Source organism: Primulina eburnea, chromosome 1 (assembly GCF_022965805.1).
Source record: "Primulina eburnea isolate SZY01 chromosome 1, ASM2296580v1, whole genome shotgun sequence".
NCBI lineage: Eukaryota > Viridiplantae > Streptophyta > Magnoliopsida > Lamiales > Gesneriaceae > Primulina > Primulina eburnea.
The window spans coordinates 36,742,437-36,762,746 of record NC_133101.1 but is presented as its reverse complement, the minus strand read 5'-3'; the positions used below and the strand labels follow the sequence as shown (position 1 = coordinate 36,762,746).

The window sequence follows — 20,310 nt, the reverse complement described above, 5'->3', positions numbered from 1 at the left end:
TGCACTTGACGACCCTAATTCTCATATAGCTGACTTTCTTGAAATTTGTGATACTTTTAAGTTTAATGGCGTGTCTGATGATGCTGTTCGTTTGCGCTTATTTCCATTTTCACTGAAAGATAAAGCTAAGTCGTGGTTAAACTGTTTGCCTGTAGGGTCTATCACTACATGGGAGGATATGGAAAAGGCATTCCTGATCAAGTACTTTCCTCCGTCGAAGACTATGAAGCTTAGAGCCGACATTACTACGTTTGCTCAATATGAGAACGAGTCACTTTACGAGGCATGGGAGCGCTACAAGGACTTGTTGAGGAGATGTCCACACCATGAGCTACCGCTTGGGTTAGTTGTTCAAACTTTCTACTATGGTCTGATTACTCCTAACCGTACTATGATAGATGCTGCTGCATGTGGTAACTTACTGAGAAAGACGGCTGAGGAAGGATATGAGTTATTGGAGGAGATGGCTGCGAGTAGCTATCATCCTTAGTCTGATAGGCAGAGACGAGGTGCTGGAGTTCATCAAGTTAATGATTTGTCTGCAGTTTCAGCACAGTTAGAGGCTTTGAATAGAAAGATTGATGGGATGAGCATGAGTGGGTCGGCTATGCGTCTGCAAGAAATTTTCTGTGATAAGTGTGGGGGTGAGCATGACGTGCAGGATTGCCAAGATGACAATCCATTTTATGTGCCTGAGGGAGCACCGGTGAAACAAGTGGGATTCCAGAACCGTCCTAGAAATGACCCTTATTCGAATACATACAATCCGGGATGGAGGAATCACCCAAACTTTTCGTGGGGAGGCCAAAACAGTCAAAATCGCCAACAAAGAGGTCCACCATATGGGATGCACCAAGGATTCAAGCCAGAGCCGCCTCGGGAGGAAAATTCCAATTTAGAGCAAATGATGACTAAATTTATTTCTGCAACAGAGACGAGATTTCAGAATCAAGATGCATCCATAAAGGGGTTAGAGAATCAAATCGGACAATTGGCTAAGTTGATTGCTAATAGGGAGCAAGGAGCTTTGCCAAGCAACACAGAAACTAACCCAAGAGAACATGTGAAGGCTGTGGAATTGCGTAGTGGAAAAGCACTCGAGTCTAGTGAAGAAAAGACCAAGCACGGTGGGGATGAGGTGGAAACTCGAGGAGGTAAGTCTTCTAACTCTACATCTACACCTATTGCACAAAATAAAATTGTTATCCCTCCACCTTTCCCTGCAGCAATGAAGAAAGCCCAATTAGATGCACAATTTGGTAAATTTCTTGAGGTATTTAAAAAATTGCATATTAACATTCCTTTTGCTGATGCTTTATTGAATATGTCAAGTTATGCAAAATTCTTAAAAGATATCTTAGCGAATAAGCGGAAGCTAGAAGATCATATGACGGTGAATTTTACTGAAAATTGCTCCGCTTTAGTTCAAAACAAGATGCCTCCTAAGCAAAAAGATCCAGGGAGTTTCTCTATACCTTGCATTATTGGTGACATTAATTTTCATAAAGCTCTATGTGATCTTGGTGCGAGTATTAATCTGATGCCTTTTTCTGTATTCAGGAGACTTGGATTAGGTGAACCCAAGCCAACTAGGATGTCGTTGCAGCTGGCTGACAGATCTGTCAAGTATCCACGTGGGATTATCGAAGATGTTTTGGTGAAAGTGGATAAGTTCATTTTCCCTGCAGATTTTGTGATACTTGACATGGAGGAAGATGTAGAGATGCCTTTGATCCTAGGGAGACCATTCTTGGCTACAGGGAAAGCACTGATTGATGTTGAAGAGGGAAAATTGAGACTGAGAGTTGGAGAAGAAGAAATTATTTTTGATGTCTTTAATACTCTCAAGCACACAATGCACAGTGATAGTTGTTTTAGTATTGATGTCTTGGATTCTCTCGTTTGTGATTTTATGCAGGATGGATTGAAAGAACCATTGGAGGCTACTCTCACGACTGGAAAGCAGGAGGACGAGCTAGACGAGGAAAAGATGGAGATGGTAGCTCACTTGAATTCCATTCCACCTTGGAGAAAGCAAGTGAGGCTTAGACTTGAGGAATTGGGAGACAGAAAAGATTTAATGCCTCAAAAGTCAAGCCTAGAGGAGCCACCTACTTTGGAGCTCAAACCACTACCTCCACATCTCGAGTACGTATATTTAGGAGAAAATAATAAATTACCTGTTATTATTTCCTCTTCTTTGACAGATGACATGGAGAGTAAACTCTTGGGAGTCCTTAAGGAGCATAAAGGCGCATTCGCTTGGAAGGTTGTGGACATCAAAGGGATAAGTCCTTCAATTTGCATGCACAAAATTCTGATGGAAGATCAATACTCACCTCTAGCACAACCACAAAGGAGACTCAATCCAAAGATGCAAGAGGTAGTAAAAGCTGAAACGATTAAACTTCTGGATGCAGGTATTATCTATCCTATCTCTGATAGTGCGTGGGTAAGTCCAGTACAATGTGTGCCAAAAAAGGGTGGGATTACTGTTATTACTAATGAAAAAAATGAGTTGATTCCCACTAGAATTGTTACGGGTTGGCGTGTGTGCATAGATTATAGGAAATTGAATGATGCAACCCGTAAAGATCACTTTCCCTTGCCATTTATCGATCAAATGATTGAACGTTTAGCAGGTCATGAATTTTATTGCTTTCTAGATGGATATTCGGGATACAATCAAATCACAATTGCACCTGAGGACCAAGAGAAAACTACTTTCACTTGCCCTTATGGTACTTTTGCGTTTAGGCGTATGCCCTTTGGTTTATGCAATGCACCTGCAACATTTCAGAGATGCATGATTGCTATCTTTCATGACATGATTGGAAATGGCCTTGAAATTTTTATGGATGATTTCTCTATTTTTGGCTCCTCATTTAATGAATGTTTAGAGAACTTGAATTTGGTATTAATTAGATGTGAAGAGAGCAATTTGGTGTTGAATTGGGAGAAGTGTCATTTTATGGTTCAAGAGAGAATTGTTTTAGGACACAAGGTATCAAAGAATGGAATGGAGGTTGACAAGGCCAAGGTGGAAATAATCAAAAACCTACCACCACCGGCATCAGTGAAAGGAGTCAGGAGTTTCCTAGGGCATGCTGGTTTCTATAGGCGGTTCATTAAAGATTTTTCTAAAATTGCTAAAACGTTATCCTCTTTGTTGATGAAAGATGTGGAATTTAATTTTGATTCTACTTGTCTGCAGGCATTCGAGATACTCAAGGAAAGCTTGGTGACAGCACCTGTTCTGACTGCCCCTGATTGGGAGTTACCGTTTGAGGTGATGTGCGATGCTAGTGATACAGCTGTGGGTGCGGTGCTGGGTCAAAGAAAGAAAAAGGTATTTCATACCATCTACTATGCAAGTAAGACTTTAAATGATGCTCAATTGAATTACGCTACTACTGAAAAGGAATTACTTGCTATAGTATTTGCTTTCGATAAATTTCATGCATACCTTGTTCTGTCTAAAGTAACGGTGTATACGGATCATTCTGCCCTCAAATACTTGCTTGCTAAGAAAGATGCGAAACCTAGATTGATTCGGTGGATTTTACTATTGCAAGAATTTGATCTCGAAATTCGAGATAAAAAGGGGGTGGAAAATGTAGTTGCTGATCATCTGTCTAGGCTTGAGCATGTTAGAGTTAAGTGCGTCGATGATGATATAGATGACTGGTTTCCTGATGAACAATTACTTGAGATAAATGCGTACCCGTGGTATGCCGATTTTGCTAACTTTCTTGTCACTGGCACACCTCCACCTAAATTATCGTTTCACCAAAGAAAGAAATTCTTTTCAGACGTGAAATACTATTTTTGGGAGGAACCGTTTTTGTTTAAGATCTGTGCAGACTCCATGATAAGAAGATGTGTGGCGGAAGAGGAAACCAATCAAATTCTGAACCATTGTCATGACCGTGAGGTAGGTGGTCACTTTGGACCCATACGGACGGCATCTAAGGTACTTGAATATGGCTTCTATTGGCCAACTCTTTTTAAGGATGCTCGTTTGTATGTTCTCAATTGTGATAGATGCCAACGCACAGGTAATATTTCCAACCGTCATGAGATGCTTTTAACTAATATTGTTGAGTGTGAAATATTTGATGTGTGGGGTATTGATTTTATGGGTCCGTTTCCTGTGTCTTTTGCAAAGAAATTTATTTTGGTGGCAGTGGAGTATGTATCGAAATGGGTGGAGGCGGAGGCTTGTGCCACTAATGATGCACAAGTGGTGTTAAAATTCTTGAAGAAACGTATTTTTAATCGATTTGGTACACCACGTGCAATCATAAGTGATGGTGGCACCCATTTTTGCAACAAAATTTTTGATAAACTGCTGGGCAAATATGGTGTCACCCACAAGGTTTCCACTCCATACCATCCCCAAACGAGTGGACAATTTGAAGTGTCAAATCGGAAAATTAAGAGGATTTTGGAGAAGACGGTCAATGTGAATAGGAAGGACTGGTCCGTTCGGTTAGATGATGCTTTGTGGGCTTATCGTACTGCATTTAAAACACCTATAGGCACTACACCGTATAGGTTACTTTTTGGTAAAGCATGTCATCTACCAGTAGAATTAGAGCATAGAGCATATTGGGCGACCAAAGCACTAAACTTTGATTTTGCTCTTGCAGGTGAAAAACGGTTGCTGCAGTTGAATCAATTAGATGAGTTCCGAGGAAGAGCTTATGATCTTGCACTGTCCTACAAGCAACGCACCAAACGAGCCCATGATAAGCACATTATAAGAAGGGAATTCAAAGTGGGTGAAGCGGTGTTGTTGTACAATTCTCGCCTGCGATTCTTTCCGGGCAAACTAAAATCAAGGTGGTCAGGGCCATTCACTATCGCCAAGGTGTTCCCATCGGGTGCAGTGGTATTACATGATGGAAAGGAAGGGACGTTTACTGTGAACGCCCAAAGATTGAAGCACTATCTGGGTGGCACAATTGAGCCACAAATTGGAGTCACTCGACTCCATGACAGTCCTTGAGGATGGGTGAAAAGTCTAGCTCTAGACTCTAAATTGAGAACTACTTCTACTCCTTATATTGTTTTAATTTCATTTTATTTATTTTTTATCGCATCATTTGCATTTAGGTCATTGCATGGCATGGCATTCGTGTTTTTCGCCGAAGCTTCTCGCTAGGGCGCCCCAGCGAGGACTCGTATCTTTAAAAATTTTGTTTTGCCGAAACTACTCGCTAGGGCGGACAAAAGGGACCGCCCTAGCGAGTCGCGCAGATATAAAACGTTTTCCCCTTCTCTTTCTTCCTCATTTCGAACCCTACTCCCCTCCTCTCGTTTTTCCGGCGCCCTCATCCCTTTTGTGTGCATAATATTCATTATTTGGCAATTTTTCAGGGCAAAGACTCCACCTTGGTCTCTCCTCTCCACAGGGAAGCATTTAGGCGACAAATTCTTCTTCTCCGGTCATCTTCCATAGATTCCGGCGACATCTCCGGCGACCCTCAAGAATTTTTCCGGCGATATTCATACCTTGTGCACTCCGGTCTTGCCATGGCACCCAAACGATCCAAGGTAACTCATGGTGCCTCTAGTTCTCGCTCCACCCCTTCTATGTTTGTGAACGACAAAGCTAGAGAGCGATTTGAGCATGCTAGGCTGCATAGGAAGCCGATCCCTGAGCGCGGATTTGATTCTTTTATTATCGATCTTTTTTCTGAGTCTCAAATTGAAAGGCGAGGGTGGAATACGTTTGTCGCACAACCGAATGCCGCAGTAGTTCCGGTTGTGCGTGAATTTTATGCGAATGCCCCGGAGGGAATTGAGTATAAGGCGGTTGTGAGGGGACGTCGAGTCCCGTATGATTCCATGGCAATCAATGATATGTTGGGTCTACAGTCGGTGGATGATTCGGTGTTTCAGGCGTGGGTGCTTAACCCGGACTATGATTTGATAATTCGCACGCTATGTTATCCGGGCACCACGTGGAAACAACCTGGGGCATACACGGTTTTTCTTGAGAAATTTTTGAAAGTAGAAGAGGCCTTGTGGTATATTTTCTTGTCTAAAAGATTGATGCCAGTCGGTCATATCAGTGATGTGCAGCGTGAGAGGGCGGTTGTTCTTTATGCTCTCTGTACTGGGATGCCGATTGATGTGGGTAAGCTCATTTTCGGGGAGCTTACCATGTGTATCAATAGCAGCAATTTGGGCTTCTATTTCCCAACGTTAGTGACTGAACTGTGTGCCCGAGCGGGGGTGATTTTTGAAGACGATGATGAGTGGTTACAACCGATGAGAGCCATTGATCAGGCTCTTTATATATCCAAGAGGGAGAAACGCCAGGCTGAGCTACCCGCGGAGGTATTTTTCGGGTATGGGCAAGCAGCTCAACCACCACCAGCCTTGGGACAGGCACCACCACCTACGCAGCCATGCCGCCGTGCCTTGCGAGACCGCGTCGACGAATTGGGCGCTTGGGCCATTTATCAGACTCAGTACCAGGCCGTGAATCAAGCCCACATTCAGAACATAGAATATTTGACGCAGGGGATCGCGACTCATTTGGGCATCGACACTTCCGGGCGGCCACCTGCCCCCGCATACCCGCCGCCCTTCCATTTTCAGTACACTTATCCTATGCCCCCAGCCGCTCAAGAGGGAGTTCCACCACCTGAGAATGAGGAGGAGGACGATTTCTGATCAGGGGAGTTTACTGTTTCCCCTTTCTTTTTATTTTGCACTTTCTGTCTTCGTATTTGCATTCATATTTTTTTATGTTTTGAGTGTGTGTTTCGTTTTGTGCTATGAGGGCATTGCACAACTCTAGTATGAGGGGGTGGGTAGATTGTTCATTGGTTTTGCGTTCGTTGCATTTCTTTTGTTTGATGGAGTTAATTTTTTTTTACTTTGGTGTGTTAGTATTGTTTATTTTAAGTTGGTTGTTTTATTTTTCTAGTCCGTATTAGTATTACATGTTTGGTGTCGTTTATGGTGAAAAGACATAGTATATGAGCCAATGATGATGTTGAATTGATAATATACAAAAGTATTGATTGGGTCACTCCATGAGTGGTACTCTTGATTGTTGAAGCATAAATTTTGGTATAAAATTTGAACTGTTCTTTGAGCACATATGTGTGGGGACTAGAATGTTGTAGGAATAATGGTGAAATTTGAAGGTTGTGTGTTGTTGACTTGAAAGGCATCATAGATGAGTTGATTTAGCATGTGAACCCGTGAAAATGAGTCACTAATTGGGACAATTGAATGAGAACAATTGAGTTGTCTTGAACTTTATATATATATACCCTTTCTTTTCAATACACTGAATGAAAATATCATACTCCCTCCCAACCAGCTGTTGTTCAAAGTTATAAATTCTTAACCTGGGGAGTACAATGTGAAAATTGTGCATACAAAAAAAAAAAAAAAGAAAAAAAAAAGAGAAGAAAAAGAAAAATGGGGATGTAAGGTGAGGGGGAGCCGAAATAAAGGGAATGAACTTCTATTCCTAGACTAAAAGTTGGAGATGTAATGAGACGAGGAAAGTCAGACGAAAAAGTCTTGACGATTGCGCAATGAAAATGATCGGTGTAGTCCCAACTTTTAGCCAATTGAGCCTATTTCCCTCCTTTTCGACACCCTTATCTACACTTAAGATTTGAAGAAAGTTCAATTTATGGTTAGTGATAAATGGACACGGGGGTGCATGCTAGGGAGACTTGTTTTGAAGTGTTAATTGAGTGACTCGCACGATTTGATAATTGATCTATTTGAAGCACGAATGACTAGACCCATCATGACACACACACACGTTCAAATTAATGTCAAAATTTATGTATAGATAAGAATGAGTATTCGTTTGTGATTTGACTTGATTATGATTTGTATGTGGGAAAGTTCACTGAGGCATGAGCATAAAATTTGTTAACTCACCATTGACATTTACGTGTGTTGGTTATTTCTAGTCTGGGTTCTTTTTTTGTGTTTGTTGAGTTTGTTTAGAATCTAGTGCTTTAACCTATTTTGCTCGAGGGCGAGCAAAAGGCTAGTATGAGGGGGTTGATAGGACTCGATTTTACGTATTTTTAGTATTGGTTTTGAGTCGCATTCATGCATCATATTAGTTTATTTTAGTTTAATTGTGCATTTTTCTAGCATTATGTAGCATATGACTGATCTCGTGTATTTTGTGGTCATTTTGTAGGAATTGAGCCAAAAAAGTGGATTGGAATTGAGCAGCTTATTCGAAGTACCTCGCTAGGGCGGCCAAAAGTGACCGCCCCAGCGAGCATTTTAGTCTTGCTGAGGAGTTTTATTCGAAGTACCTCGCTAGGGCGGCCAAAAGTGACCGCCCCAGCGAGCATTTTAGTCTTGCCTAGGAGTTTTATTCGAAGTCTCTCGCTAGGGGCAGTCAACTTTGACCGCCCCAGCGAAACCAAGGACATGGTCGAGAAACTTATTCGAAGTATCTCGCTAGGGCGGACACTTTTGACCGCCCTAGCGAGACGCGAGATTTGGAAAGATTTGTTTCCAAGTTTGTGGACTCTATCAGATACCTAGACCTAATACACGAGATCGGGGCGCCGTTTTTCAGGCTGGGACCATTATTTTCATCACTTTTCTGGGGAGGAAGGCGAGGAGCAAAGGAGATTTCGAAGACCCCGAGATTTCCACGCGTCGTGGCCGTCACCCGTCGTCATCTTTAGTATTTTTATTATTCAGTATTTTATTTCGTACATTGATTGTGGTTTTTGTTATGAATTTCAGTAGCTAAAACTCTAGATTTGTTAGGAATTGAGGGGATCCTACCCCGTACTCGTTGTTTAACATTATTTCTCGACGTTTTTATTAGTGATTTGTTTATGCTATTGTTCTTTCTTGTCTCAATCGAAGTCTAGCTAACTTCCTTTGATTATTTCATGTTGTTAATGATTTCGATAGAATAATTAACAATACGACCAAACAGTATAAACCACGGATTTACAATTTCAGTAGATATACGGAATTGGGTACGTGTCAATAGTGATAGTTCACCCGGATGAAAGCTAGTGGATTCCATAGAATGTAATGCAATCTTGAACTGTTAAATATTTGAGGACACTTGAGTACTGCATGTTTAAGATTAGTATTAATATAGCTCGACAGAGTATATTAATTAGTCTAGGGAATTCCGTCGAATGCACAAGTAAAAGTCGAGTGTAGTTAGTTAAACACGAGTGGTAGGTGAACTGATAATTTCCCAACAAATTCATTTCTCATTTGATTTAATCCAATTTAATCATTGCTCTCTTGAACACATCTTCTTTGCATTTTAATTATTTTAATTGTTTAATTTACATTAGTTTAATAATCAACTCAATTTATCGTTGCTAAAGGAATTTTACTTGAAAATAAAATTAGTGTAACGCAGTCCTTGTGGATCGATACTCGTATTCACTTACGTTTATTATAACTTGACTATCGTGCACTTGCGATATTTAAATCGAGCTTTCAATTATAAAATAAATTTTGAGACTATTTACTGTGCAAGTTTTGCTCGATCAGCTGCTTGCATGGGTATACTGATAAAGTATAACGAAACCATTAAAAAATAAATTATATTAAAATAAAGATTGTTTATTACACTTGAGTCAATAAATTCCCTAGCCAACCGTTGGCTTGCAGGGCATCTACTCTAACAATCTCCCACTTGCCCTAGAGCCAACTACCCTTAATCCCATTGCTTCGCGATGCTTTTCAAACAATGGTCCTGGCAAGGGCTTTGTAAGTGGATCAGCAACATCATCTGCAGAGGGGAGTCTTTCGACTTATATGTCTCCTCTTCCCACTATCTCCCGTATGACGTGGAACTTCCTCAGTACATGTTTGAATCGCTGATGAGACCTTGGTTCCTTTGCTTGCGCAATGGCACCAGTGCTGTCCCAGTACAACGGGACTGGATCAACTCAATTAGGAATAACGCCCAACTCTTGGACAAAATTCCTCATCCAAACTACCTCTTGGGCTGCATCAGATGCATCAATGTATTCAGCTTCAGTGGTTGAATCCGCAACGGTGTCTTGCTTGGAACCTTTCCAAGAGACAGCCGCACCATATAGCATGAATACAAAACCAGATGTCGATTTCGAATCATCTACGTCACATTGGAAGCTAGAATCAGTGTAGCCTTCCAATTTCAATTCTCCACCCCATAGACCATGAACAAGTTCTTAGTCCTTCTCAAGTACTTAAGAATATCTTTCACGGCCTTCCAATGCATTGGATCAGGGTTTGCCTGATATCTGCTTGTAACACTCAGAGCGCAAACAACATCAGGACGTGTCTATATCAGACCATACATGATACTACCAATGGCTGACGCATATGGAATACGTGTCATCATTTCTATCTCTTCATCAGTTTTGGGACACATAGCTTTAGATAGAGTAATACCATGACACATTGGTAAGTATCTTCTCTTGGACTCTTCCATAGAGAATCGTTTAATAATGGCATCGATATAGGTGGCTTGGGTGAGTCCGAGCATCCTCTTTGATCTATCTCTATAGATTTGTATTCCCAATACGTAGGATGTTTCACCCATATCTTTCATGGAGAATTTACTTGCTAACCATACTTTAGTTGATTGCAGTAATCCTACATCATTCTCAATGAGTAGAATATCATCAACATAAAAAACTAGGAATGTCACAGCACTCCCACTAACTTTCTTGTACACGCATGGTTCCTCACGATTCTTAGCAAAACCAAACTCTTTGATAGTGCTATCAAATCTGAGGTTCCATCACCTTGACGCCTGCTTGAAACCATATGTTGATCTCTGAAGTTTGCATACCTTATGCTCACTTCCTACTGATGTGTATCCCTCAGGTTGAGACATATAAATATCTTCTTTGATGTCTCCATTGATGAATGCAGTTTCTTCTTTGAAGTTCATTGGATCACATCCAACACAAGACTCATCATGGCCTTGTTCATGAAGAAGCGTATATCTTGCAGGTGGTCTAATAACCCTATCAGACCTTCTAGGAGCTTGTACTTCAACTACTGGTTGTTGGGGATTAGGTTCAACTACTATAGTTGAGGGAGTATCTTGAATTTCTTCAATTTCTATCATCTTGCCTTTTCTATCTAATAGAAATTCCTTTTTCCAAAAAGGTGGCATTTCTTGAAACAAACACTTTTGCTTCAATGGGATGATAGAAATAATATCCAACAGAATTCTTTGGATATGCTACAAAGTAGCACAAAGTGGATCTACTATCCAATTTGTCTCCCACTGTCTGCTTCACGTAAGCAGGACATCCCCATATTCTCATGTAAGAATATTTGGGTGTTTTTCCCATCCATATCTCATATGGTGTTTTATCTACTGCTCTAGTATAGACATTATTCAACAACATTGCCGCAGTTTCAAGCGCAAAGCCCCAAAACGATGTAGGCAATTCAGTGAATCCCATCATCGATCGAACCATGTCCAACAAGGTTCGCTTACAATATTCAGAAACACCATTCAATTGTGGTGTTGCTGGTGGAGTCTACTGTGAGAATCACATTCTCTTTTAGATAACCCAAAATTCAGCACTCAAGTATTCTCCACCTCGATCAGATCGAAGTGCCTTAATACTTCTTTCTAGTTGATTTTCTACTTCAGATCTGAATTCTTTGAACTTTTAAATGATTCAGATTTGTGTTTCATCAAATAAACGTACCCATACCTCGAATGGTCATCAGTAAGGATAACGAAGAAGGATTGCCCATATTTTGTGCTAACACTTAGCGAGCCACAAACGTCTATATGGATCAAATCCAGTAGACCATGTGCACGTTCCACGTTTCCATCGAATGGTGTCTTGGTCAATTTTCCTTTTAGACAGGACTTACAAGTATGTAGAGAATTTATGTCTGACAAGTCAAACATGCTTTCTCCCACTAGCTCGTGCATCCTTCTTTGGAAAATATGACCTAGTATAGCGTGTCATATTTGTGCGGGATTTGGATCATCTAACTTTCTTTTGTTTGTTGTTGATATAATGTTTACTTCGACATTCACTTATCATTTCCAGAACATTTCTGGCGCATATAATTTCTTATGTCCGGACTTCTTGCAGTGAAATAAATATGTTCTAACTTATCGAGCTTTGTAGGCCTTTTAAGTGTCTTTCAGAGTTTGCTTCTTATTGGGATTGTTTTTCTTATGAGGGGCAGAACATTTCTTTCCCTTACCTTGTGGGCCATTTTCGTCTGACGAGATGTCCATAAGAAAAAACAATAATTTCATGTTTTATGGTGATCTCATAAGTTATAAGCGTATTGACTAGCTCATCAAGGCTATCATCTATCTTATTCAAATTGAAGTTCACCATAACCCCGTCAAATTAGGAAGAGAAAGATAACATATTCATGTTACCTAGTAACTCGTTAGGAATCATATATTCCAGGCCCACCACATCCTCAATAAGCCCAGTCATACGTACACTATGCTCATGTGCCAAAGCTCCATCTTGCATACGTGTAGTCATGAGCTCCTTGAAATTGGTGTGCATCACTGTACGAGTTTCATGTACCATGCAACTCTTGCATGTTTATTCGAATGTCAGCAACATTCAACATATCCTCAAACTGTCCTTACAGTTCATTTGACATAGAAGCGAGCACATCACACTTTAGCTTGCACACTATGGTCCTACCATCTTGCATGCTTTGTCAGTTCAACAAGACTGTCATTAGTGTGTATGTCATTTTCTCCGAATTCAGAACAATTTCCCAACCAGTCTTGAAAATTAGATTCGGTTAGCTTGTTAATAACAAAAATTATTACGTGACGAAATCGAAAATATACTGATATGGAAACAGAATAATAGTTGCTGATTATTTTAAAAATAATTTTAAGATATAAAATATGGATTTTTATTTTATAAATCTCCCTCCCACTATTTTGACATTTTCACCACCCTCTAATGAAAATGGGAAATCGTATTTCCTTAGTGGGCACGTAGAGTCCAATTAGCCAATTATAATCCCGAATAATATCAGCCAATTATAATTTCTAAAAGGTAGAATCCAATTGCATCCCTATGCAACCTCCGCGTGTTTTGCCTCACGTTTAATAAGGACCCAATAATATGACGCCGTTTATTTTCGCGTGTCAAACCAACCCATCAATATTGAATTGTAGTAGACGGTCACCATGAGTTCCCCCAATAATATGAGCCGAAGTCATGGGAGTTCCACTCAATTCACATCATATGTCCAGTGGAAGTCACAGCTTTCCGGCGTCCAGGCCTCCCCAATAATATGAGCCAGACACTGTCCGCGGGTAGCGATCAACATGCAACCACGGTTGATGGAAGGCAAGGAAAAATTAAACTCTTTTAATTTTTACTTTTACGGTTTTATATAAATTTTGAATCATATTCAAAATGAGGGATTTTAATTTTTAAAATTGTCTCATCATTTTAATTTTAAAATCGTGTGCCACGAGTTTGTATGTTTGCCGGATTCATGCAACTATATTATCTAATAATATACATACATGCATACTACTATATATCGCATATAACATAATATGACATTCAACAATAAATAAGGATGATCGATCGCCAACACTAACAGATCCATGTGAGCCAAACATGGATCCAGGTCCAAAACCTAGGTGAATGCAGGGATGCAAATACAACTATTACAAGAGCTTCCAATATTTTACATGTCTTCATCTCGTTCATCGGGTCCACCATCTTCCAGTCTTGATATCCCACTATTTCTAATAATTACATTTAAATAGCCATGGCACATAAGGGATACATCTCATGGGGTGGGAACGGGCCATAAACCAGGCCCACTTTAATAATATCAAATATTAAAAAACGAATAAAACAGTAAAATATCCTAACATAAACCTAACACATTGGTCAAGGCTCTCGATCATCCTTCATGCATTTAATATCAAATATTAACATCAATTTAATTAAACAATTTAATTAATTGATAAATCATATATCTAATAATTTTATCACTAACCACCACAATTATTAAAGATTTAATAAATTAAATAAACTCTTTTATTTAATTTCTAATTAAATCAATAATAATTGATTGCTTGTAAAACTCATTTTACCATAAATAATTAAAATCATATTCTAATTATTTATTTCACAAGAAAATTATTAATTTTCTAAAAATCAATTTTCCAAAATAAAAAATTGAACCAATTTAAAAAAAATAATAATAATTCTTGGTGCTAAATTTTCTGAAAAATTTTCTTGTGTGGTTAGAAATAAATTATTCTATATGATTTAAAATCATACGATATAGAGAACATGGCTCTGATACCACTGTTGGATCTCGGTTTTCTACGCGTCCAAACACAGCGGAAGTTTAAAGTTTTTATTTTATTTTGACGATCAAAATATATTTTATTTGGGCGCTCGTATGATTTTCATAATCAAACATATATAGGGTGTTAGAATCGTTATACCTTTGGTGAATTAATCACTGGACACCAACCGATCCGGTATAACAGATCTGGCTCTTGATGAATCCCTACTAACTTTCTTCAAAAGACTCCTTTCGTGTCGTCTAATCAGGTCCACGACTGAATTGTTTGATCCTCTTCCAAATTGCACTAGAAATTGTAGAAGATCTTTTCGAAGAGAGAATTATTTGAGAGACGGCTCTTGAATTCTTTTGGAAGAACCGAAAATTCATTCAAAGAGCCGAAAGTTTCTTCTTGTCACAAAGAGAGAAATTTCGAGAGAAGCTTTTTGGGATTTTTGGAAGAGCCGAAAGTTGTATTTTCGAAAACTATATTACAAAAGCCTTGAATCCTTTTGAGTATTATATCTTTTGCAATATCTATTATTTCCACCGAAATCCATGCATTATCATAATAATAAAAAAATCATTATTATCTTTTCTAATCTTTTCTTAACTTAATTTATCCCATTAATCAAGTTAATTAAAGATTCTAAATGCATCTAAAATCATGGAAAATCTCGAAAATCCTATTTTCTTTGAGATAGTGGAGGCTACCCTTTTATATTCTAAAAAGAGTTTTTAACCTAAATTCCATAATTATGGATTTAGGTTCCTAAATTAAATTTAATGAGTTTTGTTAATTAAATGGACTAGTCAAACTAGTTTAATTAATTATATTAAAGTCCATTAAGAACTTTAATCATTTAATATGTTGGGCTTGTACTCCTACAAGCCCATTAAACATATCTCCCATCATATTTAATTTAATATTTAATAAACCCAACCTTTGAGTTTAATAAATTAAATTAATTATAAATTCAACATTTAAATTTAAATTGTGAATTCAACTTCTTGAATTTTATCACCTCCAAAATTTCATATTTAATAAACTCAACTTTTGAGTTTAATAAATTAAATTCTCAAACGTTATAAATTCAACTCCTTGAATTTATTCTCTCAATATTTCATAAATTCAACTTCTTGAATTTACTATCTCATAAATTCAACCCCTTGAATGTATTTTCTCAAAATTTAATCATCATAAATTCAACTCCTTGAATTTACTATAATAATGTATAAATTCAACTACTTGAATTTATTCTTTCAACGGGAACAAACGATCCAGTGCTTGTGTGACCCTCAATGGTTCAGGGATACAGCTAGCCGTGGGTTCACAACTCTTTGTGATTCAGGACATAATCCTTTATCCAGGCTTAACCTAGTTAGCCCCATTCTTTTCATCAACACCTTGATCAAGAATGTCAGAACTCATTTCTGATTGCACCCGTCGGATCATGATAAGAGCGTCTAGTAGCATCGTCCCATGATCCCCTAGGTATCACTGATAGTGCCTGCAAGAACCAGTAGATTATGATTAACGTACAGTACGGTCTCTTCAGCTCATATATCTCGATCGAATCTGCAACCATTGGTTCATCGAGGGTTGCGTATTAATTCGATAACTATGTGATAACTATAATAGTGGCATCGCGTGTACTATTTGAGAACTCCTTCTCTAACGTACATCTCATACTCTGGCCAGAGATTCCATGCACTATTATTTCATCAGATCACATAGGATATCCACACCCATAGGTGAGCAGTGAATCCCCGACTACAATGCACTGGCTCCTATATGTGTCGTAACTGTACCCAACCTCGCCACCTGATGACTCTCCTGGAGCCGGTAAACGAGTCAAAGCACAGCCCTAGCATATAGAGCCTCAGTGTTGTTCCGGATCGTAAGGACTAATGATGTACAATCATAACCACAGATTTATCCTCTCGATGAATGATAACCACTTGGAAAGTCCGAGGGAGGGTTGTTCGGTATAATCATCATATGACTACCCATCTGCATGTTTGGACATCTCTATGCCCTTACCAAGAAACGCAGTACACAACATCACAGATGCTAGTCTCGAGCTCAAGCGGCCTTTATCCCTGTTTTAGGCGGCTGAATCGACTAGGAACGAATTTAGAATATGCAGTGTTTACAAATGAGTTTCAACATCGAATTACGATTCATTTGTATTAAAGCATAATCAAGGACTTTATCTATGCTGCTTGCATTGGTATACTGATAAAGTATAACGAAACCATTAAAAAATAAATTATATTAAAATAAAGATTGTTTATTACACTTGAGTCAATAAATTCCCTAGCCAACCGTTGGCTTGCAGGGCATCTACTCTAACACCCTGACCCTGACCCAGCCCTGGACGAGCCACCTTGCCCCCATGCAAAACCACCGAACTTTGCACTTTGAAGGAACCCAATAAACCATCGGCCCTCTCTGTACATATTTCCCTTGGATTCCAGCCTTTAACTTTCATGTTTGTGCAGCGTTTTTGGGTGATTAGGACTCTTAAAACTTTTGTAAAACACCCTTAATCCATACCCTAGCCATGGCAGCCCCTTACCACAAATTATACTTGATTTTTGGATCAAAATTCATGATTTAAATACAGGTATGCACAATAATCCGAAAATAATCACAAAAAAACTTCATGTTTTTCATGCACACGATATTAAAAAAATAATACGATGTGATAGATGAGAAAAGAGATGTATGGCGTGCCTTTGCGTAATTTACGATCGAAAATTTGTTGACGATTGCGAAGAACTGGCGAGAACCGCGGCTATCACCTTCCTTAGCTTTCTACCGAAGTTTTCCTCCAAATAAGGTGCTGTGTGTGTCGTGTAGTTTAGGAGGGGTGGGGAGAGTTTTATCTTTTTAAAATTGAGTGGCCGAGAATATATGTTGCATGGTAGGGTTTTTAGTAGCTTATATACTAATCAAGCACTAATTATTAGTTAAGCTCATTAATCAATTAATTAGGCCCAATTAGCCCATTAGTGTTTAATTAGGATTTAATAAAATATTATCAAGGTTTTTTTTTCAAATAATTTGTGAATTTATTAGCCGGGTTGTGAAAACGTTCGCATTTTTTGTTGAAAAACCAACACCGATAAAATTTACGTCCCGACGTATAAAATCACTGCAAAAACCCCATATTTTCAAAAATAAGAAAAAGCATCAACCATATTTTAAATAATTAAAAAAAATCATTTAATAAAAACATTTTACGTTTTTCAGCCCTCGGTCCCCGTTCCTCGATCGCAACTTGAATAACCTTTAAAAATACATTTTTGTGCAACCATGTAGAAAATATAATTTAAACATACATATATGCAAAACATAATTAATTTATGCAATTAAAACATTTAATTAAAATACAGGAGAATTTAATAATTCAATGCACGTGGTTCGTGTGGACCTTAAAATTTTCGGAGGCGTTACAGAACCGTTGAGAGTATATACAGTTCAAACCGAATCAGAGTTGATTTCGAGACTTAAAGCAGTTCAGAAATGTGATCAGAATGTTCAGAACTTGATTTCGATAATCAGAGCAGAGCATCGATTAGAGTAACATATATGTGATTCTTATTATATGAAAATGATTATCTTGTGATGTCAAATTTTTCAGAATTGTATAACAGAATTTGATATCGATAGTCAGAACCGAATACCAGGTAGGTATTTTTCTTTAAATTTATATTATTAACTGATTTGTTGGTACCGAATAGTTCGAATCTGAAATGACAGATAGTGTCAGAAACGCAACGTAGTGGATTCAGTTTCATTTTGATGACTGAGAAGGGATAATATTCGGACAGACAGTTTTGATATAGACAGATTAAATCAGTTATAGTGGAATTTGTACTGAAATGTTGGCAGAATTTGTACTGACATGTCTGAATCGCCAATAAATGAAGACAGATAGAAATCAGAAGATTTATCACAAGATTTGTATATTCTGAATTAGAAATGGGAGTACATTTTTATGGATTTTATAATGAAATTATCGTCATTTTGTTTAGATTGTGATATGATATGATTATGATTGACAGATTTTCAATCTATATCTATTAATTTGTACTAGATGATGTACAAACAGAACCAGATGACAGATCGATATAAAAGGAATAGTCAGATTGACTAGAATGTTGAATTAGATTATATCAGATTGTGATTTTAATTGAGTTTGTACTTGTGGCAGAATATATCATGAGCTCTCTCTCATATATTTTTACAGATTGACAGACAGTCAGAGTGTATTATCCAGATATTGAAAGATTTTGGTAGAGCTATAGTGCTGGATGTTAACACTAGTTGATATGACAGATCATCACTGTGTGACGTATTGTACGATAATATCTATTAAATTTTCAACTAGGTAATGAGATAATTACAGATGAGTATTGTAAGAGTGAATACTACAAAGTTTCTTTGAAGAATATTCAGAAAAAATGAAGATAACTTAGGATGAACAAATTTAATAAACCAACATCGGATGATGATGCTTGGTATTGAAGCTGAAGATTGAATATATCCCCTTGATTTGGGATTCATAGATTTGATAATAACTAATTGTACTGATATGTTATGAGCTGTAGATTGGCATATACGGATATTATATAGCCAGTAATGCGAGATTGATTTGTCAGAAAGATTTGGAGAAGTGTTATGATATTTACTTAGTGAATTCTTATGATATTTTTGCCGTCGAAACATCAGTTGATTTAGATTGATCAGACTTGATGTTGATTGAGATTCATTGTTATAATAGTCGTTTGACATTATCAGATTGTATACCAATTGGAGTATTGATCAGAACAGGTCGCGAATTGAGTTATATACTTATATGGTATTTATATTATTGTCATTATCAGATTTGGATATGGACAGATTGGGATACGAGAGTTCGTCTTCATCAGATCGCGAAGAGAAAGGTATAAATTGATGTTTATTGGGAGATCGACTTGAGTTAGATTCTACCCGAGTTTCCCTAAACCACATACTTGTATGGTATTGTTTTTATACCTTTATGTTTTAATGATTATGTTTATTCTACTGAGAGAGAAAGTAGAAAGCAGAGAGCTATTGAATAAGAGTCACTGACAGAGGGGCCAGACTATGACAGAGACGTCACTGACCCATTGCACATTGTCAGACTAGGCATAGTCTTGGTAGATACTCCAAGACACCGGACGTTTGGTCGTATCGATGTGATTATGAGTAGAGTCGCTCTTATCATAGATATTCGATACAGCGCGGGCCAAGTCCGTAAATAGGAACGTATCAATTTCAACCACCGCGAATGTAAGAGATAGGTGGGAGATTTGTTACATTCCTATTCACTAGGATCCCTAGATTAGAATGAGAGATGAGTTGAGTCTTAGATATTGAGACTAGATTTGATTTACAGACCTGTATTGATTTATGTTTCGTAGATTACGATTCATGTTTTATTTACAGATTAATATTGATACATGTTGTTTGATTTTAGATACATGTGAAAAGATATAATGCATGCTTTTATGTTAATTCAGTTAATTGCATGTATACATTGTTTATACTGGGATTTATTCTCACCGGAGTTATCCGGCTGTTGTCTTGTTTGTATGTGTGCATGACAACAGGTGGGACAGGATCGGGGTCGAGAAGATGATGAGAGATCGAGATTAGAATGGTGATTCCGGACTTGGATATAGATAGGTTTCATTACTTGATTATAGTAGTTGAACCTTAGTTGAACTAGATGAATGTTGTACAATATTTTTATTATTTTACTGATTTGTATAATAGCATGATTCCATTACCTTCCGCACTGGCATTTCAAAAAGAAAAAATTTTTAGACCCTGTTTAGCTTAATTGATAATTAAGTCCCCAAAGATGATTAAGAAGATGATTAGCGTCTGGGTCTCCACACTTTCTGTCCAAAATTCCATCTTGTGATGCATTGGCCCTCGGGCGGCCCTTTACTACCGCTCGGGCG

The 20,310-nt window shown here is 38.1% G+C and overlaps 1 non-coding gene across 1 annotated transcript; it reads right to left on the bottom strand.

Moving 5' to 3' along the window:
* Positions 1-226: 226 nt before the first annotated feature.
* LOC140815259 (small nucleolar RNA R71) lies at positions 227-333 on the bottom strand. The gene has a single exon (XR_012114313.1). It is a non-coding gene; the product is annotated as a small nucleolar RNA R71 (small nucleolar RNA).
* Positions 334-20,310: the final 19,977 nt, after the last annotated feature.